This window comes from Apostichopus japonicus, chromosome 22 (assembly GCF_037975245.1).
Source record: "Apostichopus japonicus isolate 1M-3 chromosome 22, ASM3797524v1, whole genome shotgun sequence".
Classification (NCBI taxonomy): domain Eukaryota; kingdom Metazoa; phylum Echinodermata; class Holothuroidea; order Aspidochirotida; family Stichopodidae; genus Apostichopus; species Apostichopus japonicus.
The window spans coordinates 10741178-10761981 of record NC_092582.1 but is presented as its reverse complement, the minus strand read 5'-3'; the positions used below and the strand labels follow the sequence as shown (position 1 = coordinate 10761981).

The window sequence follows — 20804 nt, the reverse complement described above, 5'->3', positions numbered from 1 at the left end:
AAATCTCTCCTCCTTAGTATCACTATTCAATGTCCTCTTAGTGTTATGTTATGTGTCTTCTTAGTGCTATGTTATGTGTTCTGTCATTCTGACATCTTTGATAGATGTCCCAAAGAGTGTCTGCCGGTGAAGTTTCCGTAACCATATTACCCAGAAATGAAAAATTGATGAGGTCACACCTGCATCCAACAGAACGAGGCATTTAGCACTCATGCCACATGCTCCTTGCAGCTGGTGCCAGGACTGCGGTGGCAAAAGGCATGAATTTTTAATGCCTCATCCTTAATGGCAGAGAGACTATGAATAGAAGTGTTATAATATTACCAACGAGGATGTTTACTCTTTGAATTTCAGATTAGGCAAGAGCGTTTTGGGAATTAGACGCACCCTGGACCCATCTCTGAAGTTCTGGCAGGTATAACTAATGGAGATGCTTGCAGAACACAGGTGCGTTGGAATTTTCCTTGTCTCTGGCCCCTCTACCTTCCATTTTTCTCCCCACCCCCTCTGCATTTATCTATTAAGTCCACATTCTTAAAGGATATCTCTTGTTTTAGATTATGAAGAGCAGAGCCACCCACCTATTTCTGTTTATAGATTGTTTATGATTTGCATACTAGTATAAAGTATACCGACTAAGTTCGGTAGTATGTCAGCTGATAAGGCTTTTTGTTTCATGGACAAGACCGTAATAAGTTGGTGTAGGGTTACACAGCAGTTGTACGGGTATGCTACTGTAGACAAGGACAGAATAAAGCGCCCTCGCTACCTGTTGTGTTCTAACACGTCTCATACCAGCACAACAGTGTCCTGTTTCATTTAAGCTTTTACACTGGTTCGAGAGTAAACCACCTGTAACAGCCCGATGACCCTCTAGTAATATTGTAAACATTGATCAAGATCTAATAATATGGTAAAGTTTGATCCAGTTTTGTACCAGTTAACTTAAGAATAGAAAGTCTTTTTTTTCTGTCTGTAGTTAGGTAATACAGTAGCTTGGCTGGCCTATCCCCCAATCCCAACAATTATTTTTATGTTATTTGATTAAGCATTATCTTGACCGCACCTACAAATGGGCTGCCAAAAACTTAAGTATCGTTGCTTAGAAAAATTGTAAAAATCTTCATCATTAATCCAAAACAAGCACTAAGTAATAGAAAGAGAGAAAATAAAAGGGAGGGGGGGGGGCAATTTTGTTTTATCAATGTGCCTGGTGTGAGAGTCGTTAGGATACGATTCATGTGTACTTATTAAAGTGTGGTGAAAATGACGGATGGTCTCGACATTCCTTCCGTTAGGTTCTATGTAAGTAATATCAGTGAATGTACCACAAGAAAGTACATGAGTTACGGGGAAAAGTTGAGATATTAGCCACTCCCCCCTCCTCCCCCACCCCACTCCACCCAGTAAAATGTGTGGGTAAATTGACACTGAAGCTAGTACTTGGACATGCCACTGGAGTTGCACTTCATGTTAAAATCAATAGGTTGAACAAACTTCCATTGATAAGATCGAACTAATTGATCAATCTCAACTTACTAAAGCCAGCTTACTCGGAAACAAATATCTTTCAGTTATGGCTTGTTTTGACATTCTTCATTAATGATTACACAAAGTGATTGGTTTTAAGTGTAGAAATCATGTCACCTTTTATGTGAGTCATAAATCAATGCTTTGCTTTACTTTTGTTGGTGAACTCGGTTTGATCAGTGCTGTTCTACCCAACCTCTACCCCCCACCTATACCCACCCCCCAAATTGCAGTTGTTTTCGGATTGGTTTGACTAGACACACATGTTTGAAAGACTTGCCTGCAGCTTTTGTTTACTTTTCAATTGAGTGTTTTGTTTTGAAATTATTTTTGAAGTGATATTGTTTTCGTAAGCTTCACTTTCACCCTTTTTTTGCATGAAAAAATGTTTTTATTGTAATGTGTGTATCTTTGCTGAACATCAGAAAGAAAAAAATAAAAGAAGATAATTTCATAATGAAACTATAGTTTAGAGAATTAATACCCAGGAGATTCTCAAAGAATATTATTTTAGATTTGCCAGATTTTCTGAAAACATCGGTTCTGATCCTGCCAGACTCTATGTTTATTGTTCAGTTAAAGTAGCATTCAGCTTGGAAAATCTCAGTAAAAAACCAAACCATGTATTCCATATCAAATACGACCATAATTGATGTTCAAATGATAGAAATTACACAAAGAGGAAGTTTAACCTCCGACTATGTCCATATTAGCTGTTAGCATTAGTCTTTACCATGTTTTTACTGTTTCTAGCTTTAGTGTTTGGCTAACAAACAGTTTTAAACCAAAAAAATGGGGAAAAAAGTGCTCCTTTAATCTAAATTGCCTGCATGGAATATAGCTCCACTTTTAGTCAAATTACAGTAGTGCATGTCACCTTCAAACCCTGTCTTTCTTCAATCTCCTTAAACTAGATCCCCCAAAATTGCTTGACTTTCTCTCCAAACTGGGATGTTGCCTCGACCAAAAAGAGGGCAGAAAGGAGAAACTGTTTTCTTTCTTAATTCAGCCATCTTTTTGGGCATTTGCTACAATGATGTGATTTTGCTGTGATGTTGTCACAACTTGTCACAACGTGTCACAAGTCTGTATTTACTCTGTCGTTGTCGTTGATGTTGTTGCAAGTTTTGGTTTTCCTTCCCCACTCGGTCGACCAGGATGCGCCACTGTCGGATTCTCGTGACGGTTTGTAACCAGGCCAACAGGAATAGAAAATAAATTTAATAACAAAACAAGAACAATAGCGCATCTTGGGAATAAAAGCAACCGAAATATCATCATTTTGTCACGGTGGATTTATATTGCAGACTTGAGGTTTCCGTATCTATGAGGACATTATTAGAACAAACATCAGTAGCAACTGAAGTTCTCTCTCAGATGAAAATGGATTAATAATCCATTTTCATTTTTCTTGGTGGTGAAGGGTGATGGGTGTGGGGAAGTGGGGGGGGGGGTTAAATGCCACCCTGAATATTTAAAATATGCAAAATTCTTAAAACCACAGAAAGATCAAATGTAAGAGAGGATTAAGATGTCTTACTTTACTTTTCATATAGCAGAAGGGACAGAGTGATCAGGCTAATTAGCCATGTGAAGTTGCACCTCTTTGGGCGTGGGTTGGAGGGGGAGAAATACACCAAGGATTTCGTACAGAAATATTGCATAATATTGCCTTCACCTGGTGGTAATTAGAATTGAATGAAAAGTGTAGTACGTTAAATGCTACTTCACAAAATTGATTGATCTTTTAGCTTTCAATTCAGGCTTCGTCTCTGAAATGCTCTCTCAACCGATTCTCCATTCAGTGATAAAAGGACATCTGGATTCAACTTTAAGTCTCTGCTTGTTTGTTTGTTTCTGTCCTCTCTAAATATGAAAGTCTCAATATCTGTCCCATCCATGTTTTGCCATGCCAAGCATCATATATTTACGGAATAATTGCACCCATTTCGACGGTGCTGAATTAAAACTCATTAAAGTGTTTTTAGGGAACTATCCAGTAGCTACTTGACCCGACTGTCAACTTATTTTCTATGGTTTCAAGTTTTTCTTGGGTATTTTGAGTTTTTCATATGACGTAAACACAAACAAAAATGTTGGTCATGAATAGCACACAGCTCCTCTGTTTTTACTTACATTTCAAAACTGAGTAAATTGGTTGGTTTTATAACTTGCCTCGTAGTTGTGTTCTGATGAATATCCTTCATTGTTTGTACCTACTTTCATGTGATATTTAGGTATAAAGCCCCATTATGCCTTCCATTATAAACACGAACAAACTGTTCCCTAACCCTATTTTGGTACCATTGTGTAGTTAATAAGCAGACAATCTTGTAGGTGCATTGTTTGCCAGATATTTTGGCCGAATCTCAGAGAACGAGCCAGAATAGAAACCTCCAAAACATTATTATTCAGACCGTCCAGATGGAATGCATAGTGAGACTTTAACATCAAAGGACAAGATGTACAGTGACCTTTGAGTTAATGTTATATATTCTTTGATGGTATGATATTCCTTTTATTACCCTTATATTTCTTACATCATGGTGAAGCGTGTAAAACCTACCTTTATAATCCCCACCGGTTTCATACACAGTGTATCAAAGACTGGAACAGTATGAACTATCTTTTTAACTGTTTCCATTCATTTAGAAGATAGTACATTATTCAAATGGTGGCCTTTACTGTAGAGTTGTTTACTCTGTTGTTCACTCTGATAGTTGAGTATAATTAAGTTACATAATATATGCTGCAAGACACTTGGGGCGACATTTTATGAAGGAAGTACGTTCCTTTGTAGCTACTTGTTCTGTTTGCTATATGATCTAACTGTTAACAATGAATTATTTGACAACCTGTAGGCTTTATTTTCACACTCAAATGAGTACTTATTAATGATTACCCACATTGTTGATTATTATAGGTGTGATTGAACACACAATATCACAACCTAATTAAAAGGCTTGTATTAGTATACATCTCTCTCCAGAGGCTCCAGTTCACTGTACTTTTATCAAGGGATGTCATTTTCTTATCATGTTTTCAGTTTTAGTACTTTTATCTTTTATGTTACTGTTTAATTATCATTCAATTATGGTGTGTATGTATGCTGTTGATAAATAAAAAGGATTCCAGCTTCCACGGAGTGGTAAAATAAATGGCTGTCCTTTGAGTTTCTTATAAAGCTAAGATTTATATCAGAGCTGTAACATTATGTAAATGTGGTTTTCTGTTTCTTAATCTTGGCGTCCAATTGCACTACACATCCAACAAGTGCAGATACCCCCTCCCCCCACTCCAAAGGTAAGAATGGGGTTACACGGCCCTTGTAATAATAATAATGAGCAGTTATTTTTACAAAGCTTAACCAAACACAAATGTGGGAGAAGCCTGCACAGGCGTATGGATCACAACGTACACTACGGGTGGCTTCCAATTCAACATTTTATATAAAATTTAGAAACTCATTTCAGATGGGAAAACTGTAGACTGCTCTTGGATGATAAACCCACCTTACATAGAACCTCCTGATTGCCAAACCTCATTGCTTCAAATGCCATTGCCTTTATCCACTCGATCACAGCACCAGTGGTTCATCCTAGATGAAACCTGGCATAGGGAGGGGGGGGGGGCACCTAAGATACAGTTACAGCAACTGAAGTAGATATAACTATTGATTCTATTAAAATTTAGCAACCCTCTACTTTGCCCAACCTCTACTTCAAGACATGCATAAGGAACAGATGCTCTAGAACTCTGCACAAAAAGGTAAGACTGTACTTTAAGAACAAAACCTCTACATGGATCACAGAAACAGTGAATTTCATTTAATACCTTCATTTATATTGGAGAATGGGTTAAAAATTCAGACAATTTATCTAAAAAATCTCAAATGTGACATTTTATCACAAAATTCAAGCAGTTTTTGCCAAAATTTGTTGTATCTGAAAATGTTCATGCAGCTAGCTAAACAATTTTTGGCTGACATTTTTATGTCAAGATTCGCCCCAAGAGTCCCCCTCAAAAAGTATAAATTATTATCTTTAGAATGTCTGTCCCATGGATACGCCAGACCTACACCCTCCCCCCCCCCCCGGGTTGATCATAACAGTAGGCCTACTGTCCCGCCTAGGCCTAATGCCAGACCAACCCATTCGGGTAATGATATATTGGTCATTAACACAACTTTTCTGACAAGATTCGCAGCGAACTCAATAAATTGTCTTGACCAACATGTTTAATGACCTTAGGCCTATGTTATGAGACCATTTGAATTGTTGCGTTGTAAATGTAATGATTTCAAATGGATATGCATCTAGCATCTAGCTATTGTATGCTTTATAGAAGACTTCCTTTCACCTTGTATATTTGCACGTGAAAAAACAAAATAAATCAAATCAAATGTCATTGCTAGTTTATTTATTTATTTTCAATTAATACGTTGATATATTATGCGGTGTTTGTCCCACATGGCTTGCCATTGACGCATACGGTCGTGGTCAAAGGTTAAGCAACGGAGCGCGAATTATGATCTGTATGTAAAGCTCACGAATGGTTACGCGAGCAGTGCAGTTCGCTTCCTGGCAGCCGTTGGCTAACAATGCATACGTAATTGTAATTTGCAGCCTATTCTGTATGGGGGGTAACTGCCAAAGAATGTGAATGGCAAATATATTCGCCAGCTCGAAGGTTGTGTATTAGTTTTGTGGAGCAAGCTAGTACTTCACATTGTTTGAGTCATCGAGCGTGAGAAATTACGCTAGCCTATCATATAATAGTATCGCTTAGGCCTAACGATAGGCTAGCTCACGTAGGCACTGGCGTCTATACTAGTTGGAATGCTAATCTAGGCCTAATATGATATTCACTAGCCTAGACAACGTAAGTAAAGTAAGTCTTCCGACAAAATACTAGACCTAGCTGGTAGGGCCTAATTACTTTCTGGTTAAGGCTAGTACAGTTAGGTTAGGCCTAACTTAATTAGCCTAGACCTAAATGTCTTTAAATTCCTACCAGAGTAGCCTACCATAGCCTAAGCTATGCCATCTAGCACTTAACACTAACAGTAACACATCCTCAAGAAACTAACTCGCAGCCGGACAAATTAGCCTAGGATGAAAGCTCTCTCTCTTTCCTTATTTTTCCATCATGACAGGCAAGGTCGTTGGTTTCTTCTCCAACTTTCCAGAATAAAAACAATAGTTTCCTCCCTGAAATTATTTTAAGGGGTTGAAACCAACGTTTTTCAGGGGAGGAAAGAAAGACGGCTTGGCTGTGGAAATAATTAATTTAGGTAGTGAAGCAACTGTACGTAGTAAATGTGTCTTGTGATTTAGGAGAGTTTGGTGAAAGAAATGAACATATTTCAAAGAGACACTTGTACTTGTAGTAATTGAAGAAACTGGTAAATAGGAAAACAAGGAGAGGAACCAAGGAGGGCATACCTACTGTATAGGCTAAATTGTCTATGTTATTTCACTCCCACAATGAATGCCATACAAGCAAACAACCCATTAACACTATTATCTTCCAATCACTGAACAGTTACACAAGGAAGATACCTGGTCACATTTTCTATTTTCATACTATCACAACTTTCTTTAGCTTGCTCTACAAGAATATGCAGTCAGAGCCTACAGAACAACAGTCTCCTCCCTTGAAAATAGTATGTTAGTTTCCTTAACCATGTTATTTTTCACCCTTAACTTTACCTTTCTCCCTTTAAATCTGTTCTTACAGTTATTCCACTCACAACATCTATTCTTTCCACATAGCCTAGCCAATATGCCTCCCATGAAAAACCTTAGTTAACTCCCCTGGAAATGTTAGTTTCCAGTAAAAACGTACTTGACTCCCGTATGATGTAGGGGAGGTAAGTTACTCAACTTTTAAGTGGGAGGAAAATAACGCTGTTAGGGGAGGGAACAAATGGCCCCAGGCTAGGCCTACCACCAAATGAAAATGGGAAACATAGGCTAGCCTACCAAAGCAAAGGCTAGATAGAGATGAGGACGAACTAGCCTATCCTAGGCTTCTTATACAAGCAACGGTACTTTGTAAAATGAAATTCTCAAGCAATTAGGCCTAGCTCTGTGGTCTAATTGATGTTAGTGATGGACAAGTATGGAGAAAACTCTCCATGAAAGCTGATGTTACCTAGCATAGGCAACTAAATTGATATACATGTATTAATTTGATCAACTAGCATAATTTTGACCTGAAACTAGGCTTTACAGTATTGGTCCAACTCTCGGCATATCTTTATCAGATCACAGTCTTCTTTTGATGCCTAAGGCATGATTTTATGGTCTGCAGAACTGTTTCACTGAAACTTTGATTATTATTAAACCGAATTCAAACTTTGCCAAGTCAACCTCTCATTGTTGAGTAGTTGTCTTTAATTTGGTTTTTAATTTGAAAACATTGATTGAAAGTTGTGATGAACACAACTCATGGTAAACACATATTAAGAGTATTGAGAGATAAGTACAAGATATAGTATCTCTGTCCTTGTTGATATAGAATATTATTACACAGGTGCTAGAAGTCATGGAAGCACATGAGGGTTTACCATGAATATACTAATATGTTGTTGTTACTTGTGTATTGGCTGAAAAGCCAGTTTTCATCTTTGCTAAGTGTACATGTTGTAGCTTAAGTGTCGGTCCTTATTTCACTTGTCAAGTTTCTTGTTTCAAGAATGATGTTTATTTCAGACATTTTTTCAATTTTCCAGCTCCTCATGAATGTGCTTGCTAAGTTTGTTTAAACTAGTACATGCTCTCCAAATTGTTTGGCTGATGAAATGTTCTCAAATTGTGTTGAATTAATTCCTTTCAATCAGCTTGACCATTATAGTGAACAATATACATCAAAGGAAGTTTTGGCATTTTACGAAGTACTCCATAGGTTTGATAGCAATGTCTAGTAAGGTTCATTAAAGAGTCATATTGCAAGTATTAAAAATAAACAGGCACTTAGTAACAAAAAGAGGTACAGTTTATTCATGTTTGTAAACATTCATCAAAAAGGTATCTGCATATGCAAACTGGAAGATGATCTGATGTAAAACTACTTTAAAAAAAATACTAAAATTTATTTCACACCAAAGGTATATATGTACATATTGCTTTAATATTTGTCTTTACAGCATTGCATTGGCCACACTGATTCACAAGGAGACTCCATGAACTGTAACTGTAACATCCTGCTGGAGGTCTGAGACATTGAAGATTCTGTAATGCTTCCGTTTGGGTATGCAGTTTACTATAGTAACACAGAAATATTTAAGCTCTGGTATTTGTTTTGTTTATTTCTGCCATTAAACCACAATCATATACATTTGTTTCAATGAGGCAGCAGTCAGGGTTGTTTAGGTAGTCAGGGGGAGGGAGGGGAGGAAGGGAGGGAGTGTGTAAAAATGAGTCTAGTTGCAATGTCTATCTGCTTTCCAATATATGAAATCTTCTTATCTTTTACAATACTGTCTCAGGTGAAAGAAGAAGATGAAGAAAATTGAAGGAAAATTGTGAGTCTTGGATGTCTCTAATGAAGCTGGATCAGGTTTAGAACAAGTGGTAGAAAGATCATTAACTCCACCAAATACGAGAAGATCCTTCAAGCCTGTCTTCTACAGAGAGCTCTGGAAGTGTTATCTGGAGGTGATTTAACAGAAATTGGAGAAAAAGTAAGATTCAAGGAAAACATCAGTGTGAGCCAGTATCATGAACATCAGTCTTGTCCTCTCAACAGTTGATTGTTGTCAAGATGATTTCTAAATGTAGGAGACACGGTGCCTTAGCCTGTTGGAACCAGTCCGTATTTGGTGTGGTCTGTTTTTGTGCTAACGGTACGAGACACAGTGCCTTAGCCTATTGAAAAAGGTAATTGGTGTGGTGTGTTTTTGTGCTAATTGTATGAGACACAGTGCCTTAGCCTGTTGGAACCAGTTGGTATTTGGTGTGGTCAGTTTTTGTGCTAAATGTACGAAACACGGTGCCTTAGCCTGTTGGAACAAGTTGGTATTTGGTGTGGTCAGTTTTTGTGCTAAATGTACGAGACACAGTGCCTTAGCCTGTTGGAACCAGTCGGTATTTGGTGTTGTCTGTTTTTGTGCTAAGTGTACGAGACACAGTGCCTTAGCCTGTTGGAACCAGTGGGTATTTGGTGTGTTCTTTTTTTTGTGCTTAATGTATGAGACATGGTGCCTTAGCCTGTTGGAACCAGTTGGTATTTGATGTTGTTTTTTTTGTGCTAAACTACTATTCTTACAGAAAGGCTGAACAAGTTCCATGATATAGTTTGTACAGAGTGACACATTCCACTCATTCCAAGCAACCATGACAACATCAAAAATGAAGCTAATTGGTTTCTTAGTTTATTGGCATGAGATGCTAATTAATGTAGTCTGTTTTTGTGCTAAATTATTGAGACATGGTGCCTTAGTTTATTGGTATTAGTTTTTAATTAGCAATGTAGGAGACATTTTTGTGCTAAATGTATAAGACCTCAGCCTTAGCCTACTGGAACCAGTCGGTAATTGGTGTGGTGTGTTTGTATTAACTTGATAAGTTCTGCCTTAGTTTATTGATATGAGTTGCTAATTAGTGTGGTCTGTTTTATGCTAAATTAATGAAACCTGTTGCCTTAGTTTGCTGGAATGAATTTGTAATAAGTATTTTGGTTGTCTAAAATTAATAAGACATTGTACCTAGTTTGATGGAACGAGTTGGTATTTAGTGAGGTCTTTCTTGAGAGTTGTTCAAACCAGTGTCCAATATCTTTGATCTGACCATAAAATTCCATTTCTTTCACAAATTGCCCCTCTAGAAGAGTATACATGTTTTGTCTCACGGCTGACAGTTTGGTTGTTAACAGGGTTTGACTTTTTTACTTTTGCTGTTACTTTGAAGAAAAGTGACTAATTTTTCTTGTATTCCTCTCCTTTCTTCAGAGATCTGTGGCCTATGTTGCTCAACAAGCTTGGATCCAAACGTTCTGTTTGGTAAAGATCTCAACTCCACCAAATACGAGAAGATCCTTCAAGCTTGTCCTCTACAGAGATATCTGGAAGTGTTATGTGGAGGTGATTTAACAGAAATTGGAGAAAAATTAAGTTTCAAGGAAAACATCAGTGTGAGCCAGTATCATGAACATCAGTCTTGTCCTCTCAACAGTTGCTTGTCAAGATCAGTGCTAAATGTACGAGACACGGTGCCTTAGCCTGTTGGAACCAGTCGGTACTTTGGTGTGGTCTGTTTCGTGATAAATTAAAGAGACATTGTGCCTTAGTTTGGTGGAATGAGTAGCTAATTAGTGTGGTCTGTTTGTGCTAAATTGAAGAGGAGTACTGTGATAATTTGTTGGTAGTTAGTGTGGTTTGTCTGTATTAAATTTATAAGTTTTGCCTTAGTTTATTGATATGATTTGCTAACTAGTGTGGTCTGTTTTGTGCTAAATTAATGAGACCCGGTGCCTTAGTGTGTTGGAATCATTTTGTAATTAGTAATTTGGTTGTCTTAAATTGATGATTGTTGCCTTAGATTGTTGGAAAGAGTTGCCAATTAGTGTGGTCTGGGTTGTGGTAAATTAAAAAGACAGTTGATTGTTGTCAAGATCAGAAAACTCAAAGATGAGCTGATTTGATGGAAAAACACCAGCTAAGCTGGAAAGCTGCAATATACAGTCAAGGTTAGTCATAAGAAAGAAAGGTTCATAAAAATGTAATATATATTTAATTATGTTTCCACCAGTAAAGTTTCAATCACAGCCTAAAATTTGTTGGAATTGGTTGCTAATTAGTGTTTAATGTTTTGTGCTAAATGTACGAGACTTACTTTGAAGAAAGCTGGCTAACTTCTTTTGCATTCCTCTCCTTTCCTTAAGGTTCTGTGGATTATGTTGGTCAACAGTTAGCTTTTTGACATAGCGCCACCCCATCATCCTTCACTCTATGACTTACTCGCCATTTACAAAACGTACGCGTCCTTGGATACCAACACAACGCTGCCGAGTACACTTTCGATTCATAGTGTGTCTCTTCAAAAGGAGTTCCTATTCTTTCTGTCTGCCGTCTTAGGCTGGAGACTAATTCTTTCTGGTAAGTGAAGTTTATGATCAATTTCATTGTATAGAAGCCATTTAAAACCGGTAGGGAGGGGCTGTTTTGCCAATATGACAACCCCTTACCCACCTATAACCGCCCCCCTAGTCGAAAACCTAATTGATTTTGACATAGACATTAATGACTTGATTTTGACATAGACATTCTGATTTTGACATAGACATTAATGACTTGATCCCTGTACAAAAATAGCAGAAAAAGACAACGTCCAATCTATGTTGAAATAAACCCATCTCCTAACTCCAAACCAACCACCAAAAAGTCCTCTCAAACAATCATTGTATCAGGAATCTTACCAGAACTATCAAAAAACCCAATAAACACTTGCTAAACTAATCAATGAAGAAAAACCAAATGCCATGATCTCAAATATAAACCATCTTCGTAGTAACGACATCCTAATCACCCCCATGACCCTAAATCTGCAAATATCCTCCTGAAACCATGGACTCAAAAGACTAAACTAGGCAACTTCAAACCAAGAATCCCCCAAAAAGTATGACAAAGAAACTTCTCCATAGTAGCCTGTGGCATAAACCCTGAAATTCAAATCAAAGATATTGAACAAGAACTCAAAGACCAAGAATACACCCCAATACAAACTAAAAGACTCATTAGTCATGCCACAAACAATACAACTTGGAAAGTAAAAATGATGTTTGAAGAACAAGAGCCTCAACAATCGCTAATCAAACAAGGTTTCTACTTAGGATACTCTAAACACAAAACAGAAGAATACCACGAACCCCCCCAAATCACTCAATGTTTCAAATGTCAACTTTTTGGACACACCCACCGTACTTGCAAAAATCAAACCAGATGTCTCAGATGTGGCGAAAACCACAGAGTTAAAGACTGTCCCAAACCAAAAGAAAACCCAAAATGTGCCAATTGCTCAGGGACTCATGTCGCCCTTTACAAAGGATGCCCAAAATTTAAAGAAGCTAAAACTGAAAATAATAACAAACAACAAGAACAAAGAACCTACGCGAATGTAACCAATTTTACCCCGAAAATTGAAATAACGAATAAAATCGTCACTGGAAAAAAACTTAATATCGCAACCTTTGTAATTGAATTAGTACAATACACCTTCCAAAAAGCCAACATTAATATTAAATCTGACGACCTTGCCAGTTACGCCACCGTGTTAGCACTAAAACACCTAAACTTAAATATCCCAGAAACTGTAATTATGGAACGTCTCCACCATCCTTCAATATTTAGCCCTCCTCAATCACCTACATGACAAGCACACTCCCTCCTTCGGTCAAGTTCCTCCACCTAAACATTAACAGTATCCTTCCAAAATTAAGCCTCCTACTTACTATATTCGCCAACCACTCCCGGGATATCATTTCGTTAAATGAAACTAAACTAAATAAAAATTCCCACCTTAGCATCCCTGGTTACCAAACTTTCAGACACGATATCTCTCGCTCTATGGGAGGAGTACTTATTGCTGAAAAAAACAACCTCAAAGCCACCCTCCTCCCAAACAAACCCAAACAATTGAAATTGTACTCGAAAGAGACAATAAACCTCTCCACATTATTAGCTATTATAGTCCCCAAATGAGCCCATATCCACAATCAAAAAAAGTTTTAATAAAAATGCAATACTACTAGGAGATTTAAATGCCCACCACATCATTTTTGGTAGCACCAAAATATCTGAAAAAGGCATATCCCTCTTAGAAATATGTGATAAACACAACTTAACAATAATTAACCAAAATACCAAAACTAGGATAAACCCAATAAACAATAATACTGAACTACTTGACTACGCCATAACCTCAAACCACCTTGCAACTAAAACTCATTCGATTCAAATCCTAGAAGATGACCTAATCAGTGACCATTTTCCACTCCTTTTTGAGCTAGACATAAACCTCAGTCGCATCCAAAATAACGATTTAACGTATAATTACAATAAAACAGACTGGACATCATTTAAAAAGGGATCATAACAAACAACACTATTGCCAATTACCACAACAACAAGCTAAATTACATCGGCATATATTGTGACAGCATTGCCCAACATATCTTTCATACCTTCAAACAACACTGCCCGTTAAAAACAAAACAGAAATCCCAAACTAAATAGGAATATTCTTACACTAAATAACTCAGACGTCGCCTACATAGAACCTATATGATCTCCCCAGATCCAACTCTAAAAACCTAAATTAACTAACCTAAAAAACAAATAAATAGACAAATATCGGCGGTCGACCAAAACAGAATCCAAAACATATGCAATTCAATCATTAATGACAAAAACCCAAAACACTTTTGGAAAAATTAAAAAAATATCATAAAACCATTACAACCCAAACACAGGTAATACAGACGAATGCCTTAGAGATAAAGTAGGTAACCTCATCACAAAAACTTAAGACCAAATAAAGCTTAGTGAATCATACTTGAAAACTATATTCAATATCTTAGATGGCCCTCCATACGATAACAGATTCCAACACAAAATAGGCCGTACAATTATCTGTAATGCAACCAGCTTTATCCCCAACTTCTAAGGATGTCTCAACAAAAACATCCCTTCTCAAAGAAATAGATATAAATGATTGGTATAGTGCCACTGAATATGCAAAAATGCCTCCTCCCCTGGTCTTGACAACATAAATGACCTAATGCTAAAAGATTCCCCTCCGTCGGCCTCCGATATTTATTAACTCTCATATTTTCCCATTATTTAACAAACTCCTTAGACTGGGTCATTTCCCAACCCTGTGGAAATCCGCCAAAATGATTTTAATACCGAAACTAAGTAAAGACACACCAAAATTCAAAACTATCAACCAATTAGTCTCCTACCAGCCTTAGGTAAGATTTTCGCACCAGAAACCACCTTGAGCAAATTAATCACTTTGCCCGTATCAATCAGGTTAACTCCGCGCACACAAATCTACAATAAACCAAACTTTCCACCTTTCCAAAGAAATTCGCATCGGCTTCATAAAAAAACATGATACCACTGCCCTCTTCCTTGATGCCGAAAAGGCGTTCAACAAAACTTGGCACAACGGCATAAGAATTTAACTACTTAACTTTAATCTCCCCTCCAATTACACCAGACTTCTTTCCTCTTTCTTTAGTGAGCACAATACCAAAATATGCTACAAAACCAACAATCAAAACCTATTCCACTTGGTGCAGGTACTCCACAGGGCGCTGTTCTCAGCCCCCTCCCCTGCACCCTATTTGCTAATGATTTGAACATCCCCCCTCTATCTGAATGCAACTATAGTCAGTACACTGACGACATAGCCATTTGGAGCACCAGTAAAAATATCTATATGACGGAACTAAATATTAAAAGAGCAATAACACATCTCGAAAATTGGTGCTCAATGTGGAGAGCAAAAATATATCCCTCAAAATCTAACCTAGCCAATTTCTCCATAATAATTTCAAAATACCATATCCATATTTCCAAAATTAATCTTTTCAACACCTCAATCACTGCTACTCCTAATGCAACCTTCCTTGGTACCACTTTCGATAGCAAATTATCGTTTAATCTACTTTGTAACAGAACTGCAGGACGCTACTGGTTCCAACTTAAATCCATTCAAATCCTCTCACACAAATATAACTTCCCTCCGAAAACAATTATCCAAATCTATAAATCCAAAGTAAAACCGATTCTCAGTTACGGGAGAATCTCCCTGCTTACCATCTCTAATCCCAATAAACAAATTTTAAACAGAATCCACACCACAGCTTATCGACTCGCACTCAAAATCCCTACCTATATTGCTACTTTGTACGTTCTCCGTGCAGGAAACACAAAATCTACTTTCACCCGACTTAAAGAATTCAACACCAAGTTATACAAAAACAACCTCGAGAACGACCCTTTGATTGAAGACCTCCCCCTGAAATACAAAGTCGCAACAACTCACTACCCAAAAACCAAACCCTTTTTGTATTCACAATTGTTACTACTTAAAGTCTCATTCCATTAAAAAAAACCTTTCCTAAATGGGTCTAGGCCCAAGTATACTTATATATACAGATTATATTGTTACCAAACAATAGAAACCACAACCACTCCCTACCCAAACAATAGAAACCACTCCGTCTCCACAATTCTCAGTACTTAAAAAATTCCTCTCCTTTAGAAATCCCCCCTAATTGACTCTTCGACTCTGACTTCGGGTATGATTATGGCTATCCTGTCCTATGTAAATATATAAGACTTCATTTACCAGCAATTCCCTGACTGAACATAGCCAACCTCTCCAAAAAAGAAAAAAATGTCTATTCTATAAAAACAAACTTATTATCCCCCGTAGGACCTCTCGCCAGGTCGACCAGGGGTTAAACTCCTTTTGTTTTGATATCAACAGCAACAAAAACAAAACTTTTACTCAAATTAAAAAAAAGGTAACTAATTTCATTTATTTCATTTCATTTATTGATTTTTGTTCTATTTCAACATAAGTATGACATATGACATAGAAGGAGATAAGAAACAAAACTTGTGAAAGGAAGTGTACTAAAAAACCCTAAAGGGCTTGTCTGGTAGTGACACTCCCTAAAAACTTAATGTGGAAGACATCATGATAAGATTTTGGTTTCATTTAATCAATAGGTGGAGGTAGAGGAATTGGACACTCTTGCACAAGATATCAACGGCTTGAAGTACTCTGCTCAGGCGGCCTCCATTCTAGGTATGTACTTAATAATAATATAATAATAATCATAATAATAATAATAATAATATTCAATTTACTGTGTTTGGAAAGAAACTTTTTGCTGCTTTGGATGAAGATTAAGGATTCTTGTTTTTCAAAAGGCAAAATGCAAGATGGACTATATATGAAAGGATGAATACCAAAAAATTAAGAAAAGAAATTGGGTCGGGGGAGGGGGAATCAGGCAGAGACCATCATGTTACTACCCTGTTAATTTTGTGTAGGACCCTGATTAATTTAAAAGGAAGAAATCCCTTTAGTACGCTTGAGTCTCTGAAAGGGTTCTTCTTTGGGATAACGGTGGAGAGACATATCGATGTTCTCTTTTGGGTCTGATCGTCAGGAAAATGCAGATTAAACTGCCGTGTCCATTTGGAACCTGGGAACTGAACCCTGCTACTGGAACAAATGTATTCCATCAGAGCATAGACAATGATTCAGAGAAATATGGCCTTTATATTAATAATCTGTTGTTTTCTTTCCCAAATTTTCTCTTTGGTTAAACAATGAGTGAAAAGATTCATTCGGTTGGAAGCAGCACCGTCCCTTTTCACACCTTTTTTTTGGGGGGGTGGGCGGGGGGAAGAGACCTATTAGCCCTTAGGGTCTGAAAATATTACAATAGGATTATTGTGGTGGACAGGACAGACAACAGTTATTTTTGCTTGTAGCTGAATGTATGATGTCCAGGGATCACAAAGAAGTATCAAAAGCCCGATCAAAACTGCCGTTTTTTGTACTATCAAAATTTGTCAGAATAAAGAAATTGAAAGCCAAAATATAAAGAGTTTATCTGGCCTTGTAGACTGTGATTGAACCAGTCTCTGTCATCTACAAATAATAGAAAGTGGGTATCCATTTCTGTTTGTGACAGCAATAACAGAAAATAACTGCAAATTAACAAGTTTTTGTAAACTTTATCTATTCAGGGATTCGAATCCCAAATTCCACTCGAATATACCCCCCCTACTTATGAACTGTCACGTAGCTCAAGGTGACGAACTTACTACAAAGATGAGAATAGGCTTTAGGTGGTTCCTAATTCAATGACGTTTCTCACAGTTAATTGAATTGACTCCCCCCACCCTCTGGATTATCCTCACCCATAGAAAATACCCTCCACCCAAGAATACTTAAAAAAAAAAACCATGGCTTACCAAGAACCTCTCTGCGTTCATTTTTCAGATTCCAATGAACCTTCCATCAGCAAAGGAATGGCGCAACTCGGTCTGAAGGACAATCGACCGCTGGCGGAATTGCTTGACTGGTACAACGCCAACCAGCCGGACCTGGCCGCCAAGCCCAACTTCACCACATTTCCACTGGACTTTAAGCCATCACCGTGCAAACCGCTCTTCTTTGACATAGCTTTGAACCATATAGAGTTACCCTCCTTGGACGAGATACTGGAACAATAAATCGTCCCCGCAGGGGGGTCTGGGTGGGTTCCTGCGTGGATGGTGGAGCGGGGGTGAAAAGTAACTCTCGATTTGCCACGATGTCGGAAAAAGGATTTCGGAAAAAAGGTCTTTTGTATACATAAGTCGGTAGTATTTGGGAGGGCTCTCACTCTTCTCCTGCATGTGCTGTAATCATCTTTTATTTAAGTTTTATTTGATTTCATTTGTTTTTTTTAGTATAGAAAACTACACCTTGTTGCAATGCAAACACAAAGATGGGGGAAGGCCAAAAAGAATAACACTCACTTTTTTAACGTGGCTTGGCAAACAAAATTTGAAGAATATTCAAAATGGGAATTGGAATTTTATATATTTTGGATTTGGTGTTTGTGTGTTTATCTTGTTTAGAGAAAAAGAAGAAAAAAACAGCATCTTTATTTGATGGGGCTTTAAAGTTTTAAAAATGGGTTTTGGGTGTTGATTTCTTGGTCTACAAGCATAGTGGTGCTTGACTCACTGACACTTTATGGGGGGATGTTAAGGTGACTGAATTTGATATTGGCAGGAGTTATGGATGATAGTTGGAAGGACCAGGGGTGGGGGGGGGGGGGTGGTGAGGCGAAGGATAGAGAAGGAGAATTGAAAGTGAAGAGGGAGAATCTTTGAATTGAATTTTCAGTTTGCAGCAGCACAGGTTTACTGCAAGGAAAGGCTATATTTAAAGAAACTTTCAATAATGCACTCTTCGTGTATATAATTTGGGGTGTGGTAGTCGGAGCGGGGGGGGGGGGGGTGTGTGTGATTGAGGCAGCAATGAAAGGGAGCAACCTTTCCACATATGTGTTGTTTGTGCTATGGTAGTATCGTTTCCTTTTTCAAACTGGAGGGCAAAAAATGTAAAATTAATTCAAAATCAGGTTTAGTTAATAAATGAAAGTTAAAGAAAATTTTATTGATGGTAGCAGGGGTGCCATGGTATTGTAAACTGAATAATCAATCATCCATGGAAGGCCAACTCCTTTTTGTTGGGAACTTGTCGTCAAGCAAACCTATGGATTCAAGCCCTGTCTGGCTAAAGTAAGATGGGGTTATTATTTTTATCTAGGAGAAATCAATTCTTTTTCCCCTCATGTTGAAATGGTCTTCCAAATGTTTAAAAAAAAAATGTCCCAAAAGAATGTACTGGTGTGAATTGGATAGCCACCTGGTGTGAAGTAAAAAGGCCATAGGCTTATCCCATATGTACATATGACTGCTTAGTATCATTAAATAACTGCCCTCCAGGCTGATATTATAAATAATAGAAACATTATAGAAAATAACTGTCTGTTGTCACCCAACCATCTCAATAGTAGATGCAGGTATCACTAAGAATGTTTATGAAATATGTATTGCATGTATTGATTAGTATTTGCATAATAATCTGATGAGGGATAACCTGTTTCTGGACAGGTAGTTGAAGGGTATTAACTGTGGTGGGAGGGATGAAGGTATATCCTGTCCATGAACTGATTTGTCATTAAAAAAAAAGAAGTTATTTCAAAATATCACTCTTTTTTCTTCCTTTTTTTTCTTCCTTTTACATGAGTATTGTAAAAGGAAAAGCAGAGGTTGAGTTTGAGCCAGGGACCTTGAGATACAAAAGCAAAAGTCTTTACCACTAGACCATTAGGTGGGCCTCTGGTTTCTAAAGCTTTACAAATATTTAAAGATCCTGCAGTTTGGACTTAGTCATTTTTATAAAACATTTTCTCCAGTACTCCTCCCCCCGACTAGCTAGTCAGGGGGGGAGGGGTGGCGGCGAACTCCACTTCTCTGCGCGTGAACCTTGTCAGGGGGAGGGGTGGCGGCGAGCTCCACTTGTCCGCGCCTTTACCTTGTCAGGGGGAGGGGTGGCGTCCACACCTTCACCCCCTCTCACCTTCTCACCTTACCCACCTGTCAGGAGGGGGCCGCCCGCCTTCGGGATTCACCTTATCCACTTGTCAGAACTCCTTTTGCAAATACTCACCTGGGACTTGAACCGATGCAATCCAAACCAATCGCTTACTGAACGATGGAATAACCAATTACACCATTTCGGTTCCCTCTGGAGAAACTTTGTTTCTTATATTTATACTTCCACTCCCTCCAGAGGGTAGAAAAGTAAAAGGCTCTGTCTGGACATGAACCGCAGACATGATGCTCTGTCTGGGAATCGAACCGGAGACATGGAGTTTGTCTGTCTCTCCAGTCCAGAGCACTACCAACTGCGCCACTAGAACTGTTGAGAATTAATGCTCGTTTCTAATATTTAAAGTTCAGAGTCCAGAATGGAATCAGTAAAAGAGCTAAAATATAAAATGCTCTGTCTGGGGTTCGAACCGGAGACATGGAGTTTGTCTGTCTCTCCAGTCCAGAGCACTACCAACTGCGCCACTAGAACTGTTGAGAATTAATGCTCGTTTCTAATATTTAAACTTCAAAGTTCAGAATGGAATAAGTAAAAGAGCAAGAATATAAAATGCTCTGTCTGGGGTTCGAACCGGAGACATGGAGTTTGTCTGTCTCTCCAGTCCATAGCACTACCAACTGCGCCACTAGATCTGTTGAGAATTAATGCTCGTTTCTAATATTTAATCTTCACAACATTAGGAGGCAAATAAATAGAAAATCAAATGCATCCTCTGGTGTTTGAATTCAAGACAAGGAGTATGTCTCATTTTTTTTTCAGTTTATTGACAATTTCATTGTACAAAACAATAATAAATATGCAAAATTATACAACATAACAACTTCGCCACAGTAACTGTTAATTGAGAAATGATAGGCTTTTCTAATATTTTAACTGCAAAATGAGGAAAAGAAATACCAAAACAATGCTCTGGGAGTTGAATTCTAGACAGAGAGTTTGTCTTACTTTCTAAGTACATAACACTAACCACAATAACTGTTTAGAAATAATTATTAGTTATTTGATTTGATATATTTCGTTTTTTCACGTGCAAATATACAATGTGAAAGGAAGTCTTCTATAAAGCATACA

General features: G+C 37.8%; 2 protein-coding genes across 4 annotated transcripts in view; both read left to right on the top strand.

Annotated features, from left to right (window-relative positions):
* LOC139963601 (gamma-adducin-like) overlaps positions 1-19326 on the top strand; it is a 54872-nt gene extending 35546 nt beyond the window's left edge. For both annotated transcript variants that reach the window (XM_071964536.1, XM_071964535.1), the window contains exons 19-25: positions 355-447; positions 8681-8784; positions 9023-9217; positions 10484-10615; positions 11416-11629; positions 16277-16355; positions 17565-19326. The gene's annotated coding sequence lies outside the window, so the exon portion shown is untranslated. The remainder of the gene's footprint in view (positions 1-354; positions 448-8680; positions 8785-9022; positions 9218-10483; positions 10616-11415; positions 11630-16276; positions 16356-17564) is intronic.
* The window catches only part of LOC139963602 (gamma-adducin-like), a 294340-nt gene continuing 279761 nt past the window's right edge, over positions 6226-20804 (top strand). For both annotated transcript variants that reach the window (XM_071964538.1, XM_071964537.1), the window contains exon 1: positions 6226-6244. The gene's annotated coding sequence lies outside the window, so the exon portion shown is untranslated. The remainder of the gene's footprint in view (positions 6245-20804) is intronic.